The sequence below is a fragment of the Microtus oregoni genome, unplaced genomic scaffold (assembly GCF_018167655.1).
Source record: "Microtus oregoni isolate MIOR12 unplaced genomic scaffold, Mior012 000015F_ref0000493, whole genome shotgun sequence".
Classification (NCBI taxonomy): Eukaryota; Metazoa; Chordata; class Mammalia; order Rodentia; family Cricetidae; genus Microtus; species Microtus oregoni.
The window spans coordinates 36,314,117-36,339,522 of NW_024543074.1; the positions used below are offsets into that span (position 1 = coordinate 36,314,117).

At 43.3% G+C, this 25,406-nt stretch overlaps 1 protein-coding gene across 4 annotated transcripts in view; it reads right to left on the reverse strand.

Moving 5' to 3' along the window:
- Positions 1 to 10,852, reverse strand: part of Specc1 (sperm antigen with calponin homology and coiled-coil domains 1) — a 267,140-nt gene extending 256,288 nt beyond the window's left edge. For 3 of the 4 annotated variants that reach the window (XM_041664024.1, XM_041664026.1, XM_041664028.1), the window contains exon 1: positions 10,752 to 10,852. The gene's annotated coding sequence lies outside the window, so the exon portion shown is untranslated. Of the gene's footprint in view, positions 1 to 2,074; positions 2,139 to 10,751 lie in introns of those variants that run through there. The other variant, XM_041664025.1, reaches the window with a different exon arrangement.
- Between the last annotated feature and the right edge of the window lie 14,554 nt (positions 10,853 to 25,406).

Below are 25,406 nucleotides of genomic sequence, written 5' to 3' on the forward strand. Positions count from 1 at the left end.
TCCTTCTTCACTGTTGGTAGGAATGCTAGCTGGTGTGGTCACTGTGAAAACCTGAGCAGAGGCTTCCCCCTCAACCAAACAAACAAACAAAAAACCCGAAAAACCAGGGGCTGGAGAAAAGGCTCACCAGTTAAGAACACTGGTTGCTCCCCCAAAGGACCAGGGTTCAATATGCAAAGTCTACATGGTGGCTCACAACCACAGTAATTCTAATTCTAGGGAACTCAACACTCTCATCTGGTCTCTGTGGGCACCAGGCATGCAGATGGTGCACACAGATATATGTGCAGACGAAACACTCATCAAATTAAAGCTCTTCTAAAGCTAAAACCTACCATACAGCCCAGCTATACCTCCCGGGTATATACCCTACGAACTCTCTATCCCACCACAAAGACACGTGCATGTCCCAGCCATTCTAGTCACACCAACTAGGAAGTGGACCCAGCCTCAGGGTCCCCAGCTGATGAACAGATAAGGAAACTGTGGTACACATATGCAATGTGATTCTACTCTCTGTAAAGGAAAAGGCACTTATAAAACATGCAGGGAAATAGGTGGAACTAGAGAATATATTAATTGAGGTGATTCAGGCACAGAAAGGCAAACACTGTGTGTCCTCTTTCATAGATGGACCCTAGCTTCTTGTTTTTATATACTTATCGGGAACAAGTGGAGGTTGGGTGAAATCCAGGAACGTATAAAGGGGCCTGAAGGGGGGAAGTGGCAAGGGTAAGAGAACTAAAATGGCATGAAAGTCAAAGAGAGATAAGGAAGCAGCAGGGTTTAAACGAGGATGGGGTGCAGGGTGGAAATTTTTATTTATTTTGTTTTTGTTTTTCGAGACAGGGTTTCTCTGTGGTTTTTTGGAGCTTGTCCTGGAACTAGCTCTTGTAGACCAGGCTGGTCTCGAACTCACTGAGATCCGCCTGCCTCTGCCTCCCGAGTGCTGGGATTAAAGGCGTGCGCCACCACCGCCCGGCTGGAAATTTATTACACTGTATGCAATTTAAAAAATAAAGAAATAAAGGCACAGTTGACCCTTGTATGGCTTATGGAAACATACAGTTCTCACCATCCTATCTGGTAAGAGCATAAGAGTTTTGTTTCAGGGGCTTTTGTTTTTTGAGACAGGTCTATCTATTTATCTCAGGCTGGCCTGGAACTCACTATGTAGACCAGGCTGGCCTCAGACTCACAGAGATCCATCTGATTCTGCCTCTCAGTGATTAAAGGGGCATTCCCCACAACAAAGGCAAGTTTTTGTAGCCCCTGGTTTATGCTGAATATGCAGCTTTCTTCTGGGCTAGAATGTGTTGTGTCGACATGACCAATCCCCAGAAAAGCCCTCCCTTAAAAATGAATGTGGAGTGATTCTCCTTGGCAGACACAACTTCACAGCCCCCTGCGGGGGAGCTAAGCACCTCTTATGTGAGGAGAAGACTCTTGGGAACTAGCCCCTGGTCTCCAGACAGAGCTCCCCGTTTAAGGTTCCTTCGTGACCTTGTACTGAACCCAAGTACAACCACTCTGAGTCTTGTGAGCTACGGTGAATCACCAAATCTGCAGGTGGCCTTGGCTCACAGGAGAAATAAATTCAAGACAAAAGAACCAAGCATATTCTTCTGCCTTTCAAGTGGCTTCACATTACCTGGAAGAACAGAAGTATTATTTTTAAAACACTCAATCAATAATAAGCCTAGAAAACAGGAACCTGTGTCAGTGGCCAACTTAAATGCCTAAGGAATTCCAGCAATGTCAAGAGTACTCAGAACCAGACCATCAAGCAAACCACCAAACCACACCATGAGCTTGGGAGGAGGTTCAGGCAGTGGGAAATAGTACCAGCCAGGCTCTGAATGCGTAGAAAGAGACAAGGATAGAATCCAATCACCCAGTCCCCCAGAAACAGGAGCTGAGCTTGCTCAGGGTGTTAGAATCGTTCCCCAAAGCTTGAGCCACCCACAGTTCACCAGACATCCCAAGCGCAATCCCACTCAACAGCATACAATAAGTCAGCAATTTTGAGATGAAGCTACAGCAAATGGAACAGGCAGGAAACAAGAATCCTCACATTCAAACATAAGGTGCTGTCGCTTGAATTCTTCCCCAGACATCTTGGCTCTGTGTTCTCCACTCTGGTTCGAAACAGAATCCGACAGTGACGATTCAGTACCAAGGCACAAGGAACAAGATTCCACATGAGTCCAGTGGGAAGCAGCCAAAATCCGAGAAGAAAAATGGAGTCAGCGTGAAAGGAAGGCAAAGACAGCAATGCCGAGACTGGCCAGTTCACAAAGGTTACCAGAGTCACTGTCCCGAAATCTAAGAATATTCTCTTTGTCGTCAGAAAACCAGATGACCACGAGAGCCCTGCTTTACATACCTATATGATTTTAGGGGACGCCAAGAAAATTTATCTCAGCAAGTACAGTTAGCGGTTGCTGAGAAATCCAAAGTTAGAAGAAAAGCTGTTTTAAACATACAAGGAAATGAGCAGAATGTAAAGGAAGAGGCTGACGGCATCAGGTGGGGCGTGTGTGTGTGTGTGTGTGTGTGTGTGTGTGTGTGTGTACACTAAGGTCATAGAACTAGTCATGTCACACACAAATGTGTGGACAATAAAGCAGTCCTGAGAGGCGAAAGCAATGATGTGGAAACACTATGTTAGCAATTAACCCTCTAAAAACCAGGACCCTTTTACAGCGTTTCAAAGAGGTCTCAGCCTGGTTTAAAATCTAAGCTGCTTCTATAATTAATAAATTAATGGCTTTTCATTAATGGGGTTTTTTAAAACCTCAAAGATCTCAAACACTAAGAGTCATCACATTTTGCTTTGGGGGTTTGCTTAAGGTTGATTTATCACATTAGGGAAGGAACCCAGGGTTTCCCAAAGTACTCTACCACTGAGCTACATCCCCACACACACTGTTGGTTTTTCTGTTCTGTTTTTGTTTTGTTTGATTGTATGTCTACATGTGTTCTGGGACTTTGTTTTGGATTTTGTTGATGTTGTTTTGAATTGGGGGGGGGGCAGAAAAATCGATGTGGCACCTACTGGCCTTGAATTCCCGGGCGCAAGCAATCCCATGTCAGCCTCACCACCACACCCAGCACTGTAAGAGCAATGGCTCCTTTGGGACCCATCATCTGACCACTCAGTGGGTGTATCAAGGGTCCAACAAAGGACTCCCCACTGTCCGGGAGCTTCAGCTAGGGGACTGGAGAGATGGCTCAGCAGTTAAGAATACTGGTTGCTCTTCCAGGGGACTAAGGTTCATTCCCAGCCCCCACATGGAGACTTGCAACCATCTGTACCTCCAGTCCCAGTGGAGCCAACACCTTCTGCTGGCCTCCATGGGCACCAAGTTTGCATGAGATGCACAGACATACATGCAGGTAAAACAACAATATACATAAAATAAAACAAAAGTAATTTTTGGGAGGTTCTTTTTTAACTTTTTTTATTGTTTTTATTGAACTATATTTTCCCCACTCCCCTCCCTTCTCCCCTCCCCTTCCACCCTCTCCCATAGTCCCCACGCTCCTAATTTACTCAGGAGATCTTGTCTTTTTCTACTTCCTATGTAGATTAGATCCATGTATATCTCTCTTAGGGTCCTCTTTGTTGTTTAGGTTCTCTGGAATTGTTAATTATAGGCTGGTTTTTCTTTGTTTTATGTCTAAAAGCCACTTATGAGTAGGTACATATGATATTTGTCTTTCTGGGTCTGGGTTACCTCGCTCAATATTACGTTTTCTAGCTCCATCCATTTGCCTGCAAATTTCAAGATGTCACTATTTTTTTCTGCTGTGTAGTACTCCATTGTGTAAATGTACCGCATATTCCTTATCCATTCTTCAGTTGAGGGGCATTTAGGTTGTTTCCAAGTTCTGACTATGACAAACAATGCTGCTATGAACATAGTTGAGCACATGTCCTTGTGGTACGAATGAGCATCCTTTGGATATATACCTAAAAGTGGTATTAATGGGTCTTAAGGAAGGTTGTTTCCTAATTTTCTGAGAAATCGCCTTGTGATATCCAAAGGGGCTGTAAGCTTGCATTCCCACCAACAATGTGGAAGTGTTCCCTTTTCCCCACATTGTCTACAATATAAGTTGTCATCAGTGTTTTTGATCTTGGCCATTCTTACAGGTATAAGATGGAATCTCAGAGTTGTTTTGATTTGTATTTCTCTGATGGCTAACAATGTTGAGCATTTCCTTAAGTGTCTTTCAGCCATTTTAGACTCCTCTGTTGAGAGTTCTCTGTTTAGGTCTGTACCCCATTATTTTTATTGGATGATTTCTTCTTTTGATGTCCAATTTCTTGAGTTCTTTTTATATTTTAGAGATCATCCCTCTGTCCTATGTGGGGTTGGTGAAGATCTTTTCCCAAAACAAAAGTAATTTAAAAAAGGGGGGGGGGGAGCTGGAGAGATGGCTCAGTGGTTAAGAGCATTGACTGCTCTTCCAGAGGTCCTGAGTTCAATTCCCAGCAACCATATGGTGGCTCACAACCACCGGTAATAGGATCTGGTGCCAACCTCTAGACAGGGACACATGCAGGCAGACCATTGTATACATAATAAATAAATCTTAAAAAAAAAAAAAAAAAGATGAGGGCCGGCAATAATAGGGCCAACTGGGTAAAAGTGCTTGTCACTAAGCCTGACCATCTGAGCTTGATCTCAAGGACATAAACAGTAGCAGGAGAGAGCTGACTCTCACAAGATGTTCTGTGACCTTCACACACAGTCATGCAAATAAATAAAATATAACAAAAAGTATTTTTTTAAAGAATGGAAATAAAGAACCTGGTTGGCTCAGCCAGGGCTATCAGGAAAGTGTGAGTATCTGGCACACCCCTGCTAGTGACACTGCCACACTATGAAATTTATTGTTATTCAATAAAACCTGACACTGGGCAAAGACACAGCATGTTCACCTATGTTCTAGCCACAACCACTGTTGAACTCTGACAGTATTAGGCCAGCAGTACTGGAGTCCCAGCGCTGGAGGCTTGGTTAGTGTTATGAGGGATGGGGATGGGTGGGGGCACTGACCGGCCATATTCACACTGAGCAGTTAGACTCCTAGATTCATTAGTGCTCAACAGAAATCCATGTACGCATCCAACAGAGCAAGTACTGGGATGTTCATAGCATCGCTGTTTGTAATCGTCCAAAACTACAATCAACCCACATCAATCATGGTAAAAATGGCTATTTATTTTACAGATGTGTTACACACATATGTAGTAGGCCTTTTTCTTCTATATGTACAGAGAATAACATGTCCTGGTAGCCATGGCAACACCTGAGCAAAATAGTACAGGAACAGCCAGGTCTATGGTAACTGTAATGGAAATCTTCAGATTCTGTTTGGATGGAGGAAAGGAAGGTCATGGACCCTCTCTGAGAAGTCCAGCTATCCCTCCTTCCTGCCCTCCTCCTGCTGCAATGATTGTCAAGTGGAAGCTGAGCTGAAATCGGGGATCTGTTAGGCAGCATCCCTGAGGTGGAGCGGAGCTTAGCACGGTCCAGCTGCTTTGGTGGCACCTACACGCCTGTAAGCAACCCCTCACTATAAGGAAGCAAGATAAACTCACTGGTGCCCCAAGGGGAACTTCTAGCGGAGTTGTACTGTGGTCCGTCACTGGGGCCCTATCTAGGGTGAATATATGTTTGAGTCTCTCTAGGAAAAGTCAATGCAGCAATATAACAGCAATAAGAACAAACAAACCTCAATTTCTTTTTTTTTTTTTTTTTTTTTTTTTTTTTTTTTTGGTTTTTCGAGACAGGGTTTCTCTGTGGTTTTGGAGCCTGTCCTGGAACTAGCTCTGTAGACCAGGCTGGTCTCGAACTCACAGAGATCCGCCTGCCTCTGCCTCCCGAGTGCTGGGATTAAAGGCGTGCGCCACCACCGCCCGGCACAAACCTCAATTTCTCCAACAAACATGGGCAATCCTCACAAAGGGTAATGCTGGTGGGAAGCAGTCGGGCACAGAAGAACACAGATGATCTGTTTCCATTAACACAAAATGGAAGAGCAGGCAAAACTCAACGATGTATTAGAAATCAAAACAGTGGCTATCCTTCGTGATGAGCTGCCTGAGGTCATGAGGAAGCAGCTTGTCACCTTGGAGCCAGAATAAAAAAACCCCTCGGCAGCTGAGAAGCAAGAATCCCAACACAAAGACAGACACCTATGGTAAAGGCTGCCAAAGGCTGAGGCCTGAATGCATAGGGCACTGGGTAGGGCATCACCCTTCCCCAGCCACCGCCAAAGGCTCTCAAACAAGATTTCACCTTGTTTATGTGAAGACATCTTGCCTTCCTGCATCCCAGTGGACTAGACTTTAATCTTATCAACTGTAATCCTGTCAGGTGCCCCCCAGGAACCACACAGTGATAGGACAGAAACTGCAAACTCATCAAAATCCTAGCTATGACTTGTAAAAACAGTGAGCAGGGCTCTCTGCTCCCTGAAGCCACAGCCAGACCTGGGTGTGTCTCACTTTCCTGTTTCTCATGCCTCAGCCCATATAAAGCATCTTTAATAAAATATCCAAGGCTAGTCCTGAAATTATTTTTTGGTAACAAAACCACAAATGTTGATGTGAACCTGAGTTCAGGTCTCTAACTCTAGAATTCCTCGGGCTGCTGAGATGCAGTGGGAAGCTGTACCTCCTTTACCCCAAAATGCTCACAGAATGAGAAAGACTCAAGGTCATAGAGAAAGTCGTTTCTTATTCAAGGGCTGGTTCTGGTTATTAAAATTCATTGAACTATACATTTATAGTTTGCATGCCTTTATGTTTGCATCCCAAAGAGCAACTGTCACAAAATACCTGGGTACATAACTGTATATAGAGTAGAAAAATATATTTAACTTTCAAGTCTTGAGTCAGATAAAAATGGAATAGAACTCAATCCATCCAGGTGTGGTGGTACATGTACTTTAATCCCAGTATTTATGAATTTCCGCGAGGTTCACAACATAGTGAGGTTCTGCCTCAAAATAAAATAAAAACAAACAAAACCTCAATCAAGCAAAAAGTGGGGGGAGAGGAATGGAGACTAGCAATAAACAAGAATAAAGAACAGAAAAAAATAAGACAGTAGCAGTAAGCCCAAAATATCAACAGTCTAAATAAACACTGGTGGTTTAGAGCAGAGCCCAGGGAGTAAAGGCACCTGCAGCTAAGCCTGCTGACCCGAGTCATCTCCCTGGGACACGCGTGACAGAGGCAGGTAACTAACTCTCACTAGCTGTCCTCGGCTTCCACATGAGCATCCACATTCACACACACACACACACACACACACACACACACCTACGCACACAAATATGTACACATACAAAAGAAATGAATAAAATATAAGGCAAAAGCTGCCTATTGAAAAGTAAAAATATGTATCTGTCAAGATGGCTGTGTCAAGAGAGGAAGGACATGAGAGTCACAGGAGGGTAAAAGGAAAATTTATGGAAAACGGTTTGGTGAATTCCCAAAAAAACTTCAAAAAATCAATTAATGAATAAGCTAGTTATTCCAACTTCTACATGTATTCATTTCGCAAAAGAATAGAAAACAGATCCTTGAAGAGAGACCGTGCTCCCATGGTCACTGACAGTCCCTGAAATGTGAACGCAGCATGTATCCACCGACAAGAGCAGACACATGACCAGAAGATGAGTGCCGTGGGCATACACAGAGAACGGAACACTAGCCTGCAAAAGGAAGGAAACCGCGACAGGCACGTGATACAACATGGAGTCCTTAGGAAATCGTGTTAAAATAAAATACCCCTGTCCCTGAAAACCAGCTATCATGTGAAATACCGAAGCCTGGTCACAGAGACAGAAAGAGTGACAGTCCTGGGGTCTGGAGCTTCCAGTTTCATTTTCAAGATGGGTGGACGACAATGTCAACACTGGCAAAGCAGGTGCCTAAAAACAGGTTGAAGGTCACAAACTCCCAGTTCACTACACCACAAAATGTATCTTTTTATGCCGGGCGATAGTAGCGCACGCCTTTAATCCCAGCACTTGGGAGGCAGAGGCAGGCAGATCTCTGTGAGTTCAAGACCAGCCTGGTCTACAAGAACTAGTTCCAGGACAGGCTCCAAAACCACAGAGAAACCCTGTCTCGAAAAAGCAAAAAAAAAAAAAAAAAAAAGTATCTTTTTGCCTCCTCTCCCTTCACTGATATGGTAGCCTGGAGATCCCCAAATCTCCCAGCTACAAAATCTTTCAAAACTGGTAACACTATACACAGACAGAATATTGTAAACATAATAATAAATAAATATTAAAAAAAACTGGTAACACGTACACAAGCCGCACAAGCACACACACACACACTCGGAATTAATTTAAATAAAGAAACATGGGGAAACCCAAGTCCAAGAATACACACACAAAATAAAGGTATTCTCAGAGATCATCAACACAGTTTATCATGACTGAACGAGATTTTAAAAAGTATACTTAATGCTGGGCGATGGTGGCTGGGCGATGGTGGCGCACGCCTTTAATCCCAGCACTCGGGAGGCAGAGGCAGGCGGATCTCTGTGAGTTCGAGACCAGCCTGGTCTACAGAGCTAGTTCCAGGACAGGCTCCAAAGCCACAGAGAAACCCTGTCTCGAAAAACCAAAAAAAAAAAAAAAGACGCCTCAAAGCATTAGTATTAAGAAGAATAGTAACATCATATATACATGAGTTTACCTTCTCAAAGTGAATAGGTACCAGATGCTAACATGTATTGATTATCAGTAATGCTAACGGTTTCCTGAGACAATGAAGGGTATTAAAATGACTGAAGCAACAGGAAAGCTGTGAAAAATCAATGGTTATGGGTGGTATCAGCTTCCTAATGCACCCAGTGGCAGCCCAGGAGGTCTGCAGGCAGTTCATGCCAGACTTCAAGGAACAGATCATTCTTCTGTTCCAAAGAAAATGATAGGAAGTCCCCAGCCGGATCGGTGTGAACAGCACAAACATAATTACACGGCAGGAGGAACGTTCATAGCAATGCCACCTACCTACCCCTAAGGAAAATGCCAGCTTTTCGATCTAGCAAACAAACCAAACATGCATTCAAGGTGGTATTTTATTGTTGTTGGGGGGATGGATGTTGGGTTTTTTGTTTGGTTGTTATTGTCATTTTTTTTGAGACAGGATCTTGCCATGGAGCACAAGCTGGCCTCAAACTCATGCTGGGATTACAGGCATGAGCTACTATACATAGCTCCAAAGAGTCAGAATTACAGGGTTCTGGTGAGACTATCCAGCAGAATAATAATGCATTAGAGATTTTTTTAAGAAGGAAATCTTACATGGTCATATCAATACATGCTGTACAAAAGCATGGGATATGAATCAGGTATGAATAGAAAAACACTTTAATACAATAGAGTACACTTACAGAAAAGTCAGGGGAACACACTTCTCTAAAACCAAACAGGACAAAAAAAAAAATGTCCTATGGTGCTTCTTAAGAAACAAGAACGTTATCCACCTGGCGCATCCACACACCAGCTTTAAAACTAGCACTAAAACCGAAGCAGGCTTGAGAGAGGCCACCGTGCCAGCTCTAAAAATGCTCTTTGGTCAAGTGTGGTGGCTCACTCCTTCCAGCGCTCAGGAAGTGGAAGGAGGGAGCACTTTTAAGTCCAGTCTGGGCCACATTGCAATTCCAGACCAGTCAGAACTTCCTAGGGAGACACTTTCTCAAAAACAAAAACAAAATAAGCGCAGTGTGAGACCTAGGCCATCCAGAGATAATTAGCGAGACCCCGCATCAAAATAATCAACAAACAAACTTGATGACTTTGAGTTAATCATGCAAAACTATTTCCCTTAGACTAGGGAATTAGAATTGACAAACCTCTGCCCCCACCCTCCATCTCCGGAGGTCTTAAACGTTGAATAAACAGTGTTTGAAACCGGATAACCAAATCTTATGAAACCAAAAATTGATGAGAAGGGTTCGGTCGTGACTTCACTCAAAAACACTTTATCTCTTGCCTCCAGCCACCGCAGTTACTAATGGATACCCATGTCAACCAGTCCGACATAATTCATCCGATAGAGGGCAAGGAAGAGCACCTTCACGGGATTTTTTTTTTCAAAGCGTATACTGCTTATTATATAAACTTGCTTGTTGACTTATGAAGCTCCCACAAAAATCAAACTAATATATTCAGTCAAACTTGTTAAAAAAATAACCATATAAAACTAATTTTGTTCCGTGGGTATTAAGAAAAAGAGACCGGCACTGTTGCGCTCGGCCAGGCTGCATACTGCGGGGACACGCACCAGCATCCACACAGTTCCCTGCGCTCCCAGGCGTCCTAGAGACCCGCAGCCCGAGCTCTGGACAATCACCTGAGCAGGTCGCAGCGGCTCTATGGAAGCGCACTCGGGGGCACCAATGTCCTGCCGGCACGCACGCACTTGTCCCGGAGGCAGGGGACTTCCCAGGGCCACAGCTGCCCAAGCCACCTGGCCCCCGTACCAGGATACTGCGCCAAAACGGAAGGGAGGGCCGGCCACCTGCAGTCCCCACCTGCAGCGCGATCCCGGCGCTGCCCGCCACCCGGGTACCCAGGACCGCAGCGCGTCTTCCCAGAGGGGCACCCCGCATCTTCGAGCTAGGACTCCTGCACTCGCGTCTTGCCCGCTAGACCTGAGACAAGGCAGCTCAGGAATAGAGGAGCGGGCGGCCCATACCCCAACTCACCCGCTGTGGTTCACTCGCACCGGACTCTCGAGCCACCGCAGCCCACAGCTGTCGCGGCTATCCGCGCTCACCGATGCTACTGTGAAGGTCCCAGGGAGCCCGCCGGCGCATTCCTGATGGACCCCTCCAGGGGGAGCGCGCGTGCCGGCGCGAGGCTTCCTGGGAGATGTAGTCCAGAAGCCTCGGCGGTCCTCGGTGAGGGGGGGTCTTTCCTGCAGCATCCCATGTGTTCTCACCGGCTCAACCTCCACTGATGGACCCTCGATGATGGAGCATCTCATCAAGGGGAGGGGGGGCGGAGAGAGGAGAGAGAGAGAGAGCGAGAAAGAGAGGAAGAGGGAGGAGGGGGGAGGAGGGGGGAGGAGGGGGGAGGAGTGCGAGAGACCCTCTCCACACTTCAGACCATTGTTCTTAAAGCAGGGATTTGAACCAACACCATCAGCGTCTTATGGGAGCTTGATTAAAGAACAAAGTCTCAACCCCACAGTCTGTTAGGTTGTTTTTTTAGTTCGGGTCAATTTTTGCGGAGCTAGGAATGGAAACTAGGGCCTCATACATGCTAGATAGGCGGTCTATCCCTGAGCAACATTCACAGCTCTATTTGGTTTTATTTATTTATTGTATTTCTTTTTTTTTTTTAATCTGAGACTGGGATCCAGTAATTTGCTTTTTTAACTTACAAACCTTTGACATAGTTTTGAAGTAGACTGAAGTTTGAGAACTTGACTAGGCTTCCCTTGTTCCCTTCAAAGGACTCCATGACTCATTTGGCATTGACTACTCCCCACCACCTTCTTCCTCCCTTCCTCCCTCCCTCTCCTGCAGATACACTGCGGGGACCACTCATGTTCCAGTCCAAACCTCCCCCTCATTTTAGCCCTCCTCCCTCAACATCTCTAGGATGTCTCTGAGACCCTGGAATTGAACAAGGTCAAGACCACATAGAGGATTGTCACTTCCCTCAGCCTGCTTCTCCCGAGGTGGACCGCGTGTCCAGGAGATGAAGACATCTTCTGTATTTATTAACATAAAAGTCACCTAAGACTGTTAAATATGCATGGGCAGATGGCAGGCTTGTGAGTCATACTTGAGGTAGTGAGAACAAAACCCAGCCAAGTCTTTTCGGATGCGGAGGGGAGCAGACGAGAGGTCCTGGGACTAGGAAATCCTGTTGAAGGAGGGCTTTCTGTGTTGGGTTGGCCTTTGTTGGTGTTTTGCTTTGTTTTTATGATGAGAGCAACTCCAGCATGTTAAAATGCTTATGAAAAGAATCTCTTTGAAGGACAGTCCAAAAAGTTAACACTGCTTGACTCCCCAGCAGACTGTGCGTGGACAAGAAGGAAAAGATGAAGCTAGGTGTGGTGTCACACACCTTTAATCCCCTCACTCTGTGAGTTCAAGGTCATCCTGGTCTACAGAGTGAGTTCCAGGACAGCCAAGCTATTACACAGAGACACCCTGTTGTGGAATAGAATATTTGTTTAACTATATAGAGATGAGTTACTGTTTTACCTTGCCTACCTAAGCACTTGCTTGTTCTAATAAAAAGCTGAATGGCCAATAGTTACACAAAGGAGGGATAAGCAGGACTTGTGGGCAGAGGGAAAGGGGAGCCAGGCAGACAGGGTCTAGCCAGCTAGACATGGAGGAGGCAGGAAAGCAGGATGGACAGACAGTACGTAGTACACAATCTTCTGGGTTTTGTTGGTTGTTTTTAGCCCTGGACGGCCTGAAACTCACTAGCTCGAAGACCAGACTGTCCTTGAACTCACAGAGCTCAGTTTACCTCTGCTTCCCAAGAGCTAGGAGTAAAGGCAGTGCACCTCCATGCCCAGCACACACAAAGTTTTTTTGTAAAAATGGAAATAAAATAAACAGGAAGGAGACAGACAGTGAAAAAGCTTAATCTGAACACTCGCGAGGCAGAGGCAAATCTCTGTGAGTTCAAGGCCAGCCTGGTCTACAAGAGCTAGTTCCAGGACAGGCTCCAAAGCTACAAAGAAACCCTGTCTTTAAAAAAAAAAGTTCAGAACGCGGAGTCAAACATGGCTTCCTGTAAACCACAGTCTCTCTGGTGGGCTCTGTAGTATACAGAGACTCGGCTACCAGCTACTATAGCCATACCAAAGAGTTCCACAAGAGCCAGGAATGGAGTATAACAAAGGTTTATGTATTTGGGGATAAACTCACAGTAAGGCTAGCAATCCGCAGTCTGAGACCACACCTAAAATGGACCAGTATCTAAAAGGCTATTGGCTGTGGGCTGGAGACAACCACCAGCACCACGCACTAAGCTGAGCCACACGGCAGCTGATACAGCAGTCGAAGATTTGTCTCAGGCAATCAGGGAATGCTGCAGATGCTTAGTAAAGCCAGATCCAGACACAGAAAACCACTAAAAAAGGTATGATATGTTTTAAAATGTGTAGGTTTTTAAAAAATAAAGATGGGTATAAACAGTCATAAAAATAATAAGATAAAGTCTTTAAAGAGAAAATAATATAAGATGATAAGCCATGTAAAGATGGAAAATATACGGAGAGTCTGGATCCTATATGGTGTCTTGCTGATTTTGAATTTTTTGAATACTAATAAACAGAAAACAATAACTGCTGAGAGACATTGAATTGTGGAAGAGACTGCTGAATTAAACTAACCTAGATACTTTTAAAATGTCTTAACTTCAAATGAAAGTCAAAACTATGTTGCATTGGAGAAAAGGTTATGTTTTTGTTTCCACAGAAAACGAAAGGTTTTGAATTCATTCAAAGTTTATAGAGATCAGATTTGATCAGGGAGACCCCCCCTAAAAATCCTGACTACAGACAAGAAGAAACAAACCTAAAAACTATAAGACAAGTTGTGTCTATTTTACCTGCTCAAACATAAAACAAAAAAAAATCATCTTCGGCTGGCTTGTGTACAGCACACAGTACACACAGATATGTATGTTACCTGTGAAAGCTTGTGTGTTAACGCAGATATGTATGTTACCTGTGAAAGCTTGTGTGTTAATGCAGATATGTATGTTACCTGTGAAAGCTTGCGTGTTAATGCAGATATGTATGTTACCTGTGAAAGCTTGTGTGTTAACACAGATATGTATGTTACCTGTGAAAGCTTGCATGTTAATGCAGATATGTATGTTACCTGTGAAAGCTTGTGTGCTAACGCAGATACATATGTATGTTACCTTTGAAAGTGTGTGTGTTTTCAGAGCAAGGGGACCAGACACCAATGAAAATGGGTGGCCTGGATGATCCAGCCCTCAGAGTGCCTCTGCTACAGTTCCTCAGAGTTCTGCATCCAGAACAGGTTCCAGGCTGCTGGTTGAGATGATTGAGCCTCACAAATTACACTAGCCAGAACTTCAGATAATCCTCACACTGTACCATTGCATAGAGACGGGACAACAAATGTTATGGCTTGCTCTCCCAGGACTTGACCATTATCCCAATTTTCCCAGGGTCTTCTAAAGATGCCAATGCTCCCAAAACAGGAAGCAGTCTAGAGAACACAACATTTACATTCCCAAGAGGTGGGGGTGAATGGTTTTTGGTCTTTTGGTGGGTTATGGATGTTTGTCATCACTTAGAGTTATTGGCTACAAATTGTGACTGGTCATGGTCAGAGAGAAAGCTAAACAAAAGAGATTAGATTCAGAGTTCTCTTTCTGAAGGGAGAAGGGGATATAGCACAGAAATGATGGGATAAAAGGGTGGATTGTTGAATCCACTTTGGAACAACCACTAGTCTCAAGTATTTTACATTGGTATGGATCTTTCTCTATTGATACAAATTGAAGGTTATTTTTATTATACTGTATATATGTTCCTACTCTTGTTTAAGGTATTGTACCTATACATCTTATTTAACAATGGAATGTAAATATCTAGGCCTTGAAAGTTATTATTACAAACTATTTTGGATAATTAAGAAATATGGGTTAGTAGTCATCTAACAATCAAATTTGTGGCCACGTTAGGTATGTTTTCAAGGACAAACAAATATATTTTAAATAGACAGGTGGCCTTCATACACTTAAAGGACCTACTACAGAATACTGCACTTTAGATGTTTTAATAACAAAAGACTTTTTGTGACAGTGAGACATGTCTGTTCCTGGCAACACCAATCTACTTCATAAAAGGATGATGGGCATCAAAGAACCTCCATATGGAGTTTGCTTTCTTTGTGTCAAAAGCTAGCCATTGAGGCAAGAAACTGTCCTTACCTCAACTGCTGACAATATGCTGTCCAAACTGGACAAGAAAGACAAGAAAGAAAGTGACTATCAAACTTTTCCAAGATAGAGTAGGGCAGTCCTTTAAAATTCCCAGGTTCAAAGAAAAGTTTGTTAGATGGATACCCCAACATTACAAAGGAACAATGGGGTGACTGTCCAGGCAGTCAGATGTGTCTGTCATTTCATAGTTTAGGAAGTGGCTTGCTTTTCACTTCCTGTTCACTCACGTAATATTATATCCTTCTGGGTGCTCTGATGAAATTGAACACTAGATATAATTTTCTTAGTTGTGATAGAAAGTAAATTAGGTACTCACCAAGGTAGTACTGATAACAGTATTTTTTTCTGAGCTTGCCAAATGCAAATAGTCTGGACATTTTAAACGTAATTCTTACCTAATAATAGTCTCTATTGTATATAGTTTTACCATGTTAAAGTTAAAACCCTTTCCTTTTTATTTTGACAAAAAGGGGGAAAATGTTGCTAGATATTTGATTACACTGTATAAAGATATGTCACTGTGATTGTTCTAATAAGAAGCTAAATGGACAATAGCTAGGCAGGAGGTATAACAGGGACTTGCGGGCAGAGAAAGCTCTGGGAAAAAGAAAGGTGGAGTCACCAGCCAGATGGAAAGGAAGCAAGATGGGCATTACAGAGAAAAGGTAACCGAGCCACATAAAAGAACATAGTGTAATAAGCATTACAAATAGAGGATGCAAAGACATGGGACCTCTTCCATAGGGATGGGTTCTATTCACGGGGAGACAAAGCTCAGGATTAGGCCCTAAACCGTGCTCAGGATTTTGCGGGACTCGAAAGAAGAGCAAAAAGATCACTGGGTGAAAAGTGACTTTTCCTTCCCTTGAAGAAAATAGGCCTGAGTGTTTAGTAAGCCTGGCTCCTCCAAGGCTTTCTCTAAGCTGTGCCTTCGACATGCCACAGCCCTCCGAAGAACGACATACTCCAATCCAGTTTCCCCAGTGTTTCTTGATCCTTCCACAGTTCTTTGCTGCTCATTCACCTTTCTCCCTCTCCTCTGTTCTCCTGAACAGCCCTTCTTCCCCTGACCTATACTCCTACCCACTCCCCACATAATAATTTGTTAGCATTGTCTAGGTCTTCCATTTCCATATATATATTGGTTTTTCGAGACAAGGTTTCTCTGTGGCTTTGGAGCCTGTTCTGGAACTCCTTCAGTAGACCAGACTGGCCTTGAACTCACAGAGATCCGCCTGCCTCTGCCTCACAAGTGCTGGGATTAAAGGCATGCACCACCACCGCCCAACCTCCTTAGATCTATTTTGAACATCCAGTGTCATCTTAGAAAACTGAACGTCCCCTAGCACCGCCCTGCATCACCCCCTCTGGAGCCCCGCTTCGTCAACCACACTGTCTATGGCGCAGTCGCCACTCCTGCGTTCTTTTCTATGTTGTCTTTTATTTCTTTTATTATTAAATTTTCATCTATTTTACATCCTGACTGCAGTTTCCTCTCCTCCTGTTCCTCCCCCCTCACCTCCTCTGCTCCCCCATCCACTCCTCTGTGACACTCACTAGGCTCTGACCTTACTTAACTCCTGCAGCTTTTTCGCCTTCTGCGTGAGGTTAGCCTTCTCTGGGACAAGCCCTGCTGGGCTTTGCGTTAGCCGGGTGAACTGTGCGCTCCCCTCATCGCCTCATCCCAAATGTGGAGAACATGGGTCACACAACATGTGCTGAATGAACAACCGCACAAAAGCAAGGCTGACTCAACATTATAAAATCTGTGTTATTCTCTTATAGAACATTAGAGAGAAAAAACTGTACCCCAAAACCATTTAATAAAATAATAATGTCAATCCTGCTCCCCTTTCTCAACAGGGTTTCTCAGTGCAGCGCTGGCTGTCCTGGAACTCCCTCTTGGAGACCAGGGTGGCCTGAAACTCAGAGATCCTCCGGACTCTGCCTCCTGAATGCTAGGATTAAAGGCATGCGCCACCACCACCTGGCTTAATTTCTCTTTCAAATATGTTGAGTGAGTTTACAAACACAAGGGAAAAAAGTTTTTTGTATCAGGGTCTCGTGATAGATCCATAGCTGTCCTGGGACTCACCACACAGAAGAGGTTGGCTTCAAACTCACAGAGATCCACCTGCCTCAAGGTGTGCACCACCACACCTGGCACCTCGCAAAAAAATTCTAACAAGCAATCTAGCTATCATAAAGCTTTTGAAATTTGTATTGTTTGTTTATTTATTTGTTGCACGGGTGGCTGTACCCTGTGTAACTGTGAAGGTCAAAGGACAACCCACAGGTATCAGTTCTCTCCTTTGGCCACGACACAGCGATGGAGGTCAGGTCCTCAAGCTCTGCAGCAAGAGCCTTTCCCTGACAAGCTCTCACCCGCCCATCCCACAAATCTTTTAAAAGCCAGACATTGGGGTGCACCCCTAGAATGCCAGCACTTAGGAAGTGGGGCAAGCAGATCAGAAGTTCAAGGTCATTGTCACCTGAACAACCCGAGCTGCTCTCCTGCTAAGCCACGTGTTCTCAGCCCCGAGTTCTAGCAATCAGTTGAAATCAGGGACAGCACCACGAGTGCTAAAAATAGATCCCACCGAGCTCGAGCCACAGCCACTGGCAGGCACTTAACACTTCCCAGCATCCCTTCTGTTGGTGTGTCCGGCTGGTTTGTCTGAAGCTTTCTCTCCAGTAATTTCCTCAAGATAATTCCTTTTTGTTTTGTGTCTTGGTGTGTGGTGTGGTGAGCATCACTTTCCTTGGTGAAACACTAGAAGTTACCCCATTCAAAGTAAAGGATTCTGTGCAGTCATCTAGCCCCCCCCCCCAATCAAGAAATGAGCAGCAATCAAAGCCCTACTGGGGCAATGAACATGGCTTCGCGAGTGCATGCACACACACACACACACACACACACACACACACACACTAGAGAGATGGCTCAGCAGTTAAAGAGTACTGGCTGCTCTTCCAGAGGACCTGGGTTCAATTCCCAGCACCCACATGGCAGCTCACAACTGTCTGTTCCAGGGGATCTGGCATCCTCACACAGACATACATGCAGGCATACACCACATAAAAATAAAATAAACATTAAAAACATACAATAATAATGATGTTAATAATAATTAAAGGCACTCAGGATTGCAGTTGGTGACAAAGACAATGCAAGAGTTGCTGCAAGCATGCGATAGGTCCTACCTCTTCTAGCGGCTGCAGTGCGGAGACCATCCCTCTCTCCATTGGTGCTCTAAGCTGTGATGTCTGCTTTGTCAAAGGGCGTGCCACCAAGAAGTTTGGAGTGTACAATGCAAAGGCAGAGCAAACTCTGAATCATGACTCGTTTCACTATATGAGCACCTGGTGGCAGTGGAAGGACCTTGTCACTTTGCTTATGCTGAAAGGCCCTATGGGAGGCTCTTCGGCTTTGGCCTATCACTATTACTGTAACAAAACCCGAAATAATCAACTCATAAAGAAAAACATTGATTGTGGCTCACTGCTTTGGGGTTTCAGTCCATGATCCTCCCTGCTTAGATCTGAATGGAAGGGCAAATCTGTCCCTTAAGGTCCAGAAAGCAAAAGAAAAGAGGAACAGGTCCTGTACAATGTCCCCCTGAATGCTTTCCATAGGCTCCGCCCCTCAAAGGTTCCAGCTCCTTCCAAAAATGCCAAATTGGGACCACACCTATAACACAGGTACCTGAGGACCCTTAAGTCTAAATATCACAGGACTGGAGAAATGGTTCCGCAATTAAGAGCACTGACTGCTCTTTCAATTCCAAGCACCCTCATGGCAATTCACACCTATCTGTAATTCCAGAGGATCTGACACCCTCACACAGACATACATGCAGGCAAAACACCAATGCATATAAGATAAAAATAAATAAATCATTAAAAGAATTTTGAAAAAGACTAAATATCACTGTTGAACCTTCAATAAATGGCTCTCCTGTCATTCAAATAAATTCTTTTATGCTTAAGGCAACCAGAGATTATACCTGTTTCTACCAACCAAAATCTCCTGGTGAGCATACCAGGACCCTCATGCACAAGAGAAATGTCAAACCTTCTCTAAGCAGCGGAAAATTGTTCAATTCTTGTATAATGCAGCTGTCCTGCTTAGTTTTATGTTAACCTTACATGAGCTAGAGATTATCCATCAGGAAAACCTGTGGGGCATTTCCTTGATTAATGATTGATGTGGGAGTGTGTGTGTGTGTATGTGTGTGTGTGTGTATGGATTTGTATACATATATACACACCGAAGATCACATTAAGATCTCTAGGGAAGGACTTCTATCCACATAGGAATGAACTAAAACCTCAGAATAGTACTAGAATAGCAATGTAATTCAATCCAAAAATAAAATTTAAATCAAAGATGGCTCAAAATTACCTATTTGCAAAATCTATATATATGCTACATACATGAATAAATGTATATATGCATGCATACACACACACATATATACAATCTCGTTGTGATCATTAGTTTTTAAAAGGACCAGAAAACTGGATATGGTGGCATACATCTGTATTGAGAGGTTAAGGCAGAAGGATTGTCAGGAGTTCAAGGTCAGACCAGTACAGTATTAGATTTGGTCTTAAAGCGCAAACAAATAAAACAACAAGAACAACAAAGAAAACAAACAAATAGCCAACCCAACCCCATTCTCCATTCCCACCCCCAAAAACAAGTACAGCAGATCAGATTTATATGCAGGACTTTTCTGCCACCTAGTGGACACATCTTGTAGTGACCCATTTGCAAAATTCAGAGTCCCTGTGGCTAGAGGCTTTTAATTAAATAAAGCAAAATTCCTTGGAGTTTTGAGCAAGAACTTTTATATTACTTTATAATGGAAGCTAATAATATTCTAGTCCATGAACACATTTTAAGAGGTGATTTAATAACGGACTTCCTCTGAGACGTCATGTACCTGTTCAGGAGTCTGAGAGCGCTGAAAACCACACTAGCGTTTAGTCCCCAGGAGAGAATCTCTGTGCCAGCGTGTGGTGCAGCGGCTTCTGTCATTTCTCACATTTTCTGCAAGTCACTTGCTCGCATTTCCTGCTTACTCAGCTAATATTATATCCTTCTCGGGTCTCTGAGGAAGTTGAAGACTGGATAGTTATGGTTTTCCTTGTTTACCAGACTCAGAAAAGAAATTTACTAAAGGAACGTAAAGTACATAAGGTTGAGAGGCATCAAAAGATAATTTTGAATTGGTAATGCAGGTTAGAATAGAAAGTGAATTAGATACAAGACTTTGGATTCACGAAGATAGGATAGACAATAGAGTATTTTCTCTGAATTTTTCAAATACAAATAGACTAGACAATGTTGATGTGCTCATTGACTATATATATTATATATAGTTATTGTACTTGTTGTATATAATTTTTCTTCTATTAGTTATAACCTTTTAATTTTAGACAAAAAGGGGAAATGTAGTGATATATTGTGCTTTAACGAATAAAGCTTGCCTGGAGATCAGAGTGCAGAGTTAAGTCACAATAGGCCAGGCAGTGGTGGAACACACCTTTAATCCCAGGACTCGGGAGACAGAGGCAGACGGATCTCTGTGAGTTCAAGGCCACCTTGGACTACACAGAACCAGTCTAAAAGAGAAACAGAGCTCACACAAAGTTGATCCTAGCACTTGGGATCCACCCCTTTAATCCCAGCACTAGAGAGGTGGAGACAAGAGTGATAGGGCTGGGCAGAGAGAGGAATACAAGGCCGGGGCGCCAGGAGCTCATTGCACTCTGAGGACAGGATCCCCTTCAGTCTGAGCACTGGGAGAGGTGAAAGGTCTCTCTAGTGGCTGACCGCACTGCTTCCCTGACCTCTCAGCTTTCACCCCTAATATCTGACTCTGGGTTTTTCTTACGAACAATTAGAATTAGTGCTACAATAGATGATTAACTAGAACTTTGGAGAACAAACACAATTTAATTTTTTATTTTAGAAGCTTTATTATTTAAAAAAAATACTACTAAATAGAGCTGGGCAGGCAGATCTCTATGGATTCCAAACCAGAAAGCCTCTGTCTAAAAAAGAAAAAGAAAAAAAGAATAGAAAAAGAAAACAAAACCTTCAAGTAAATAAAAACACCACACCCCAAATTAAACAGACCTAAACCCAAAGTCTACACAACTCCCTGGCCTTCTACATAGTCAGGACTGACCTTCAGAACAGGAACTGCGTCCGTTTCCCGTGTTCAGTCTTTCCTCATCCCCGCAGACTAACCGTTCCTGCTCTTGCTCTCTTTTCTTTATGTTTTACTGTACCTTCATGTACATTTGTTTACATACAGTGTTGGCTAGATTCAAGACACTAGAAAGAACAGAGGTTTGTTTCTTTCTAAGACTGTGAAATCTCAGTTAATGCTCTACCTTCTAAGTCTATCCAGTTTTCTACAAACTTTTTAACTTCATTTTCTTTACAACTTGAATAGTATTCCTACATATATTACGTTTATATCCCAATATACATTATATTATATATTCATTATATATTCTTCTGCTGATGGACAACTGGGTAGATTCTGATTCTTCGTTACAGTGAATAAAGCAGCAATAAATATGGGGTGCAGATTTCTCTGTGGTAGGGTGTGGATTAGTCATACAGTAGCTTTGTTTTGTTTGACACAGGATCTCTCTGTATAGCCCTGGCTGTCCTGGAACTCACACCTGTCTCTGCCTCTCAAGAGCAGAGATTAAAGGCATGAGCCACCACACCCGATGGTGAATGCACTTTAAATGTCTGAGAATCTCCAAACCAACTTCCACAATGGCTGCGTAACTCTGCACCCCACCCACAGCGCGTGAGGGATCCTTTCTCTCCACCTCCTCTCCAACGTTTGTTGTATGACTTATTGGTAGCAGCCATTCTGACTGGGATGAGGTGGGATCTCAAAGGAGTTTTCATTTCCCTGATGGCTAGAGATATTGGACAGTGTTTAAAACAGTTATTGGCCCTTTTTTGGTGTTTTGAGACAGGGTTTCTCTGTGTCATCCTGGCTGTCCTGGAACTCACTCTGTAGACCAGGCTGCCCTCAAACTCCACCGAAATCTACCGCCTCTGCCTCCGGAGTGCTGGGATTAAAAACATGCCCCACCATCACCCCGTGGCCATTTGTATTTTTTTTAAATGCCTATTTAGTTCACTTGCTTGTCTGTTGATTGGCTGGTTTATTCCCTTGGTATTTGGTTTCTGCAGTTCTTTGTGAGTTCTGTACATTAGCCCCTGTCTGAAGTGTAACTGGTTAAGATTCCCGCCTCCTCTCTGGGCTGTCTGTCAACTCTACTGTCAACGCTCCTTTGCTGTACGGGAGTGCTTTATTATTTTTTTCCCACAAAGTCCATCTGTTGATACTGTGGTTCGTTCCCGTGCTGTTGGTGTTTTACTTAAAAAGGTTTTGCCGAAAATTAGAAGAAGAGGAAAAAGAAGAAGAAGAAGAAGAAGAAGAAGAAGAAGAAGAAGAAGAAGAAGAAGAGGAAGAAGTTTTTGCCTACCCCCAATATGTTGAGGCGTAGCCCCATGTTTTCTGTTTATGATTTCTCTTTTGGGGGGATTTTTGTTTTTGTTTTTTAGGGTTTGTTTGTTTGTTGCTGTTGTTGGAGGTTTGGTTTTGTTTTGTTTTTTAAGGCAGGGTTTCTCTGTGTAATCCTGGCAGTCCTGAAGCTTGCCCCATAGACCAGGCTGGCCTCAAACTCACAGACATTCGCCTGTCTCTGCCTCCTGAGTGCTGGGATTAAAGGTGTGCACAACCACCACCCAGCCATGTTTTGGATTTTTAATTAAAGTGTTGATCTATTTTGAAATAATTTTTATACCAGGTAAAAGACATCAATCCATCTTAGTGCTCCTTCAGGCAGAAATTCAGTTTTGTCAGCACTAGGTGTCGGGTAGGCAATCTATTTTCCCAAGTATATTTTTGCCTCTTTTTTTTTTTTAAATGTGTAGCCCAGGCTGGCCTCGAACTCGTGATCCTCCTGCCTCTGCCTCCTTCAGCAAATCCTACCGGCGTGCGCCACCACAACCGGCTATTTTTGCCTCTTTTGTCGATGTTAAGCGGGTGTAACTTTGCTGTTTTACACAGGCCCTCTATTCTATGCCACTGGTCCTCCTGTCTGTTTTTCTGTCAGCCCCGTGCTGTCCTTATCACTATAGCTCTATAGTATAATTTGAGGTCATGTTTTGCTCTTACCCCTTAGGATTGCTTTGGCTCTTCAGGGTCTTTTGTGGATCCATAAGAATTATTGCATTGTTTTTGAAACCTATGAAATATGACATGGGAATTTTAATAGGTACTACATTAATTCTGCCTATCCAGAAACATGGAATATTATTTTAGCATAGTGTATAATATAGTATCATATAGTATCTCCTATGATTTCTTTTGTCAGTATCCTGAGATTTTCATTGTAGAGGTCTTTTACTTCTTTGGTTAGATATATTCCTAAATATTTAATGGGAGAGTCTTACCTTGGATGGAATAGTTTTTCTAATTTCTTTCTCAGGGAGTAGACTATTAGCAGAAAGGAATCTGTTACACTGATTTGTATCTGCAGTTTTACTGTGCTTGTTAGGTCTCAGAATTGTCGAGCAGATTCAGCAGGGTGTTTCAGTAGAGAATCCTGTGATCTGCGGATGGAGATGGTTTGATTCCTTCTCTTCCTACTGTTACCCCCTTCATCTCTCCCTCTTGTCTAACTGCCGTGGAGAAGACTTTGAACACTATATTCAATAACAGAGGGGCATGTGGACATCCTGTCTCGTTCCTGCTTCTACGTGAAATGATCTTAGTTTGTCTCCATTTAATATAATGTCAGCTATTGGTTTGTTGTATCTGGCATTCATTTTGTGAGGTATGTTCCATCTATTCCTAAAGTCTCCAGAACTTTTATCATGAAGGCATGTCAATTGAAATAATTTGTGTGGCTTCTGTCCTTCAGTTTGTTTATATGCTGTATTAATTGATTGATTTACATATGTTGAGCAGAACTTGCCTTATTGGGGTGAGGCCCACTTGGACATAATGTATAATCCTCCTAATGTGCTCCTGAATTTTGTTTGCAAGTATTATGTTAAGATATTTTGCATTTGTGATCATCAAATAAATTGTTCTGTAGTTTTCTGCTGTTTCTTAACCTGGTTTTAGTACCGAGATTAAAAATGGCTTCATAGAATGAGGTTGGTAGGTTTCCTTCACCTTCTAGTTTATGGAACAAGTTGAGAAGAACTGATTTGCCGTCTTCCTCAAATGTTCAAAGAATTCAGCAATGGGCTTTTCTTCAAGGGCAGGCCTAGAACTGGTTACATAGATCTGGCTGGCTTGTAACCCTTAGAGAGATCCTCCTGCCTCCACCTTCCAAGGGCTGGGATCAAAGGTGTGCACCACCCCTGAGAGAGTATAACATTCTTGACTCAGAGTTATTTACTGCCAGAGCTTGAGAAGTTATATTCTGTGTTCATCTGGCTTTCCTGGTTGCTGAGGAAAACTCTGGAAGAGTCTGACATTTTTGCCTTTGTATGTGATTGTTCTCTCCTGCTTTTTAGGATAATTTCTTCACATGTTTGCATCCCAACTATAATACACAGTGGATAGTTTTTCTCCGGTCACGTCTGTTTGGGGTTCTCTGTGCCTCTTGTGTTTGGAAGCCTACTTCTTCCTGTACCGTTGGGAAGATTTCTGCTATAATTTCATCAAATTGCCTGTCTATTCCCTTTGGTTCTACCTTTCCTTTAATCATGAACTCTCATATTTTGCCTCTTGGATGAAATATTGCTCATGCTCCTTATTTTTTCCCCCTTTTCTTATTTTTTCTTAATTTTTTTTATGTGATGGATGGTTTGCCTGCATGTATGTCTAAGTACCATGAGCATTCCTGCTCCCTACGGAGACCAGAAAAGGGCAGAAAATCCCTTAGAACTGGAGTTACAGATGGTTGTGAGCCACCATGTGGGTGTTAGGAATCAAATCCTGGTCTTCTGGAAGAGCAGTCAGTGCTCTTAACCAATAAGTCATCTCTCCAGGCTCATTTTTCCCCCATATTTATGTACACTTGTATTATTTTCTCCATCCCTGAAATACATTCTTCTGTGTTGTCCCACAAAAGAGTTTCACACTAGCCCAGAATGGGGTATAACAGTGAGTTTATTTATTAGGAGATAGACTCACAGAAAGAATAGGGATTCGCAGTCCTCAGCAAGATCGGGGTACTGGAGCAGAATCCAGCAGCCAAGGGACCCTCACATGCTTTTATGTCTGCATTTATAGTACATGAGACCATGCCCAAAGTGGGCAGCTAACTTAAAGGCTACTGGCTGAAGGAGTTCTCTCAGCACCTCCCCCTTTTGTCTAAATAAGAGAGTTCTAAGCCTAATACAA